The 6,591-nt window shown below is 35.7% G+C and overlaps 1 long non-coding RNA gene across 1 annotated transcript in view; it reads left to right on the forward strand.

Moving 5' to 3' along the window:
- The first annotated feature begins 656 nt into the window (after nucleotides 1-656).
- The window catches only part of LOC149805134 (uncharacterized), a 7,821-nt gene continuing 1,886 nt past the window's right edge, over nucleotides 657-6,591 (forward strand). The window contains exon 1 of the long non-coding RNA XR_016414789.1: nucleotides 657-2,299. This is a non-coding gene — a long non-coding RNA (uncharacterized LOC149805134). The remainder of the gene's footprint in view (nucleotides 2,300-6,591) is intronic.

The following is a 6,591-nucleotide window of genomic DNA, read 5'->3' on the forward strand; positions in this document are numbered from 1 at the left end:
AAACATAAGACTTTCAGAGGAGAAACTGTATGTGCATTGTCAAATGCATGAAGCTGCCACTTAATTTTAAGCTTTTCCCCCTTTGTTAACTGAACTTAGAAATTTCAAGATATATACATAACATTGAAACATTTTCTATTATCACCCAAGTGTGAGATATGAATCTCTTATGTCAACTTCAGAGTGGGGTCATGAAGGTAGAAACTATGTCGGTGTGCTAAAACTTTCATTCTTCTCACCAAAATATAGCAAGTAATATGCCATATGCATCATTATTTCTAAGACCGTTCCACTGGTGACATTCAATATTCACAACAGTATGTTTATGTATGATTCCTCTGAATTCTATCTGCTCCTGTGGAGTTAAATTACTTTAAAGAATACATGTTGACATGCTGTGCAATTGTTTAGGTGTGTCTGTATTGAAATGTGAATAGTATTCATAAAAATAGAGGTGCAAAACCTTGACAGCTACAGAAAGTGCAAGACAATACATTATGGTTACCATTTTGTTCCCATATTTAGTAAGTTATATCCAAAATACGCTATTTTGTCATGATGTAAACAGTTCTCACATGGAGGTACAAAACACAGTTACCTCCCTCTCCAAAGAACATCACATACAACACTAAGTAATATATGGAAAAAGGAAGGAGATATAATAAAGCTAAAGCATAAAAATTATTTAAATATACACAAAGAAACAGAAAAGTATAATAGATGTGGCTGACTGCACCATCAAAAAATGATCAATTTTCCTTACGGGGGCAGGGTCCAGTTTTTATGTACAAATTTAATGCCGCAATCAGCGACCTAGTATAAAAAATCATAAAAAATCAAATACACAAGTGAGGTCAAAAAGGTCCATATTTTTAGATACCTATATTAAAACAAAGCATAAGAATAGTATTCACTTGACCAGAGAAGTCAATGGCAGTTCATAGCAGAAAAGGTTTATGCACCCCAACCCCTATTTTATACCTGCATTTTTCACATCCAAATGCCATTTTTTACAGCATGTAGTGCTCACAGTGCAAACGCAAGCCCTTTCCCTGGATGAAAATTTTGAAAAACATTGTCTACTAAATAGTTTGATGCAATTCAGAATAGTTGTCATCCAAGCCGTTTTTGAGATACTCGGCTTGCCTTGAACCCACGTGTCTACTGCTATGGGAGGCTAGCTCTTCTTCCTAGCCAACTATTGGTATTTCATTATCAACATACTGCAGAGCAACTATGGAAGGTGTACATGCCTGACATCAATTTCAAGAACAACACAAGCCCAAAACACCTAGTTCACAAATATATCCATATCTATAAATAGTAAACAATAATAGCTGATAAAGTCACACCATAGCCTGAAGTTAAGAAATTTGCCAGGGGCTAATATACGAAACTGGACCCTGCCACCTGAACAACGGCGTTAAACCCTACAACAACAACCTATCCAGGTCCATAAATGAGCCAGATTATAATTTTTGTTTCGACTAAACTTTCATCCATGCACTAGCTTTACTATTATAATCATTAACATTACAGGAAGTGGCTTCAAGAAGATGTGTATAATCGTGCTTTCCTGTGTGGAACACTGATGCAAGATTTGTTTTCCTACATCACACGTGACCTTTATCCTGACTCGAGGACTATTTTTACCGTATACCGAGCAAAGTACCAAATACTTTCCGATTGACTCTTCTTCCCCATAATTATCAACTGCAGCACATTTATGTACTAGAGTGACCTGTAAACAGGCTGTGTTTTTTCATTGATCGATCTAGTCACATGTACGGCTATTTGAGGGCAGTTTCGAGTGAAATTTTATTACAACAAGCTTATCCTCATTATTATTTCTGATGGGTCAGTTAGTTTTAGATCAAAGCTGAATCGATGACTATTTCATAATTTTTGCCTGTCTCGATTAATCATATATATGATGGTGGACGTGATGTTTTGAACTGTTCATATTTATATCATTGCGCACGCTATCTGTGTTATACCATTCGGACACTGTATACCGACATATTACCACAGCTGTTTCAACCGCTCTTAGCTGCAAAACTAAAATGTGTTCAAAGGTCGTTTAAAGTGTACACTGATTATTCACTGTAAACCTAACTTGTGACCCTATCTTCAGATAAGGAAATTTCCAGTTGATGTTTTATTGTGTGCTCAGGATCAAAATTTACGTCAGACACAGCAACGATCCGTGTCTGACGTACAATTGAAAGAAATTAACTATTCAACACTGATGCATACGAAGGATAATATTACTGTCAATTCTCACTAAGAAATTGTGCAGGTAAAAAGAGATTTCATACCATCGGTATTGATATAGATTTTCTCTAAAAAAATTGTTTCTATTTCTGTAGATAGAGCATAGAATTTTATTTCACAGTAAACGCAGGGAACCTTTTGACATTTTAATATTAAATAGCCAAAAATATTGCTGGACGTTCGTGACGTACGTTGCCATGACTATGACAACGTCATGTGCAGTATCACTCGGTGCACTTGTGGGATATGCGTATCATCCATGACATTCTCACTTGGTTATAATGCATCGTACAGATTATTAAAACAAGTTTTAATTGTCAGTTAACTCTTATTAACATGTATTATGTTATTTTCGAACCATTTTGGGGGGCAAATTGTAAAATAGACGCAATAACAGTTACCCTAATTTGTTAATATCGTTATTTTTAGGTATTTAAAGCATTTGCACAGAAAATATGGAATTCATTCCCTTTTCTGTTTGAATTAAATCGAAGAGAGAAGAAAAAGCGTCTTACCATGGTAATTGTGCTACTTCTTCTTAGATGATTGGACCAAAATGGAATATGATTAATAGAAAACGCGCGAACACTAAAGATAACACAATGTCATATGCCCTTTTATTATATGCTCATTTTTTTTCCCGTTAACTTTACATTGTTGGAATCGTTCAATATTCCCCGATACTGAACGCGCGCGACAACACACATATAGCATTCGCGTGAATAAAGGAACTACTTTCTATTGTAAACAAACAATGACGCAGACACCAGCACTTTTGATTTGTAAACAAATCATATACACTCGCGTAAGAGGCTCTTTACGTTGTGGTTATTTAAATTTGTTTCAGAATGAACTAAAACATGTTTCGTGGACTGCAAAAAAAAAAAAAAAAAACCAGCTGTTTTGGCACATTCCGCGTTGATACAATGTTACGGATTTAGGCTAGCTACATTATATATAAGACGGACGATTATGTCCTTACAAATAACATACAAGTGACAAGGAATATACTGTATTATTTATCTGGTGATAAGAATAGCAAAATAAAATATACTTATAGTTTTACATCCTGAATTTCCTCAAAATGTTTTTTCTTAATTCTGCAAATCCGAATTACATGAGCCATGTCATAGGTTTTCAATCTGGATTACACATTTCGAAGTGTACTGTAATTTCGATGATAAGTGCAATTACATCCTCCTTACTGCACTCAAAATGAAATACACATTAAATTCCATAGCGTCTTTTCGAAAATTGCAATTGAAAAACTTCATATTTTCCCCACGTTATGATTTCAAACATTCAATGACAGAAACAGAAACATTTGCAGACGTAAACACGCTTCTCCCGCGCCACTTCAATCCGATGTATTTCATGTATAATTTGCACAGATGAATCCAGTCCAAAATCACAAACTTTCGTCGAATCGAAACAAAATACCAAAATATATTCACTCCAGATCAAATGGAAAAGTCGTTGCAATGCGCATTCATTCACAATATGACTGCAAATTTCAATTTTAACTAGACACGCCATTTTCTTTCGACAGTTATGTCGAGCGCGCGACTAAGTTCAAATTTATCCGGGCGGAGTTATGTGCGCATTAATAATGATGTCATTTTGTAATGTCAAATCTGCGCTTGTGTATTTAGTTTGGAATACGGCATTCATTCATTTACGTTGTTTCTTGTAGTGTGTTTTGTTTATATAATTAAACCTTAGATAGAATAAAAAAATGAGCATATAATAAAAAGGTTACTGCATTTGTATGGGAAAATATGAACTCGTTTTGTCGGAAGGATATACTGCACTCACAAGTTCGTGCAGTATTCATTCCGAAAACTCGTTCCTATTTTCCCATACAAATGCAGTAACCTATAATTATTACAGAATATTAGCAAAGCTAATAATGCACGAACATTGATACTGAAGTAAGAGACACGAACATACAAATATGGCTTCCTAATTATCCCATCCCCCAAAATTTTGCTTGAAACAGAATAGTCGAAATATAGGCGTAAAAACTCTTCTTGTGCGATAAACGTTTCTCGAGAAATTATCGCTGCTTTCCTTCGTCGGATTAAACAAGTTTTGAAGCTGACTACTTTGTCGTATTTTATCAAAATGGCAAAGCTAGTGACAAGCCATGACAAATTAATGTTATTCAAATGTTGATCTTTGATGACTGGGTAAAATGAAAGTAACGGTACAATCTTTGTGGGTTTCGCTTTTTAAAAAAAAAATCTTCAAAACTTGCTATGTGCCAGCTGGTTCCCGTTAGTGTTGCTGCTTCCTCGAGTAACAGGTTTCATAAGAAAAGCCCGATAACTTTTTAAAAGCCGACAGTACCCGGCAAACATTTCGAACGAAACAATAAACAAATGTAAACAGTACCGCCGGTACTAGCATTCAAGACGAATGCAACTGCAAACTGCACAGACTAAGATCTGCTGTCGCATAATGCGTCGGCATGTCAGGGTCTGCGCAGTTTGCAAGAAGTAATTCGCAGAACAAAGATGATAGACACCCTAATCTGATGTTGCATTATGCTACGGCAGATCATGATCTTTTTGTTGTTTGCAGTTTGACTAGACGTATAAGAGAGTACCTACGGTGTATACCTGTATTATTTTCCTACTATTAATGAAAATGCACGATCACGAGGCAATACCATCTTTAAATATTACGATTATTGTTCTTAGCGACTTCATCTATTTATCTTCGCAGACTTTTATTTTCAAAAATGTTTTATTACCTTAGAAATTATAAGTTTATAGATTCGATTAGATCTGTGTGTTTGTGCTGTATTTTTTGTATAGTCCGTGTGTACATATGTAAATTATCAGCAGCCCTAGTGACGGCAGGTTTTCTTTTGAAAAAACAGTAAGTAACAGAGGTTAGATATAGGAGATACATTAATGACACTGCGCACGACGTCGTCATAGTCATGGCGTCGTACGTCACGAACGTTCAGCAATATTTTTGGCTATTTAGTATTACAAGGAGGACAACTAACAAGAAATACTTCAGCTTCCGAATTTGATAAAACGTTAAAGTGACCGGATCATCTGTGTCATCCCACCCCACCCCACCCCACCCCGCGGTATTGTATGTACCCCAGTAACCGGCTCATTATCAGATTAGTTGACGAGACCAGCAGCCCGTTTTCTTCTCTCTTTACAAGCGAAGATCATGGAGTTCCATGTAAATAAGTATATTAGAGTGTACCCATAAACGTCAGAAAACTGAAAAACAAACACTCGGGAGATTTCTGAAATATTGTTAATAATATTGAAATTAACACGATAATTCAAGCATTACATAAGGTATGCTATGTGACTTTTTTATAAATAAAGATTTTATATTCCACAGACACTATTACAATATCATATTTTTTTCTCCTTTTTATCGTAGTAACAGTATTTGTAGCTGTGACTGTTGTCGTAGTTGTTAATTTCGGAAAATGTCACGATACAGGTGTATTTTATCCACGAAATGATCTTATATTTAGTTAGGATGCCCCGTGCAAGAGAAGAACAGTTCGATCAGTAAAATTAACTTAAGTGGCCCTATTAATTCCTCATATATTTCTGTCTATCCCAGTAAGAAAAGAAACACAATTCTATCATCCAGTTGCAACCGTTTTTAAACATGTAAATAAAACGTTCTGGATTATTCCTTCATTTCTATATTTTAAATATTTGTCCAGAAATAAACAACTAGTTTGCACTGTAGTGATACTATTTGTAATCCGTATGTTGCTGGATTAATACGCGTAAGTTTTACGGGGGCGGGGGCGGGGCGGGGGCGGGGTGGGGTCTTGACTGACAACTATCAGGAGACTGAAAGGTTTGATGATGTAAAGGTGGAGTGGACAGTTTAGGAAAGCGCTTGGTGCATGTCCAATAGTCCGGTAAATCAGCCCTCAAACACGAACTTTACACAATGAACCAGTCACTGTCAGTACCGGTTTGGGGGCTGATTTACCTTGATTACATATCAACACGTTCGTGTTTTTGAGGAAAACACAAGAGAAAAGATTGCCTCAGTTGACGCTTTGCATTCCTCTACCACCAGCCGTCCTAGTGCTTACTGTGTTTACATTAATTTAATTTTTGATACTTTTGAACAAATATTTTAGTTTCCTGACGTTGATTCAACGATGAATGTAAACAATGACAAAGGCACTGATATATTGTTTTTCATAGAGTGAAATGTGTATTATATTATTTACATTGACATGATTAATTGATAACACATTATTGTCTTGGCTCTTGAAGAATTTATCTTGTGTACTTCACATAAATGGGTTTCACG

This window comes from Sinohyriopsis cumingii, chromosome 2 (assembly GCF_028554795.1).
Source record: "Sinohyriopsis cumingii isolate HCF-2022 chromosome 2, ASM2855479v2, whole genome shotgun sequence".
NCBI classification, from domain to species: Eukaryota; Metazoa; Mollusca; class Bivalvia; order Unionida; family Unionidae; genus Sinohyriopsis; species Sinohyriopsis cumingii.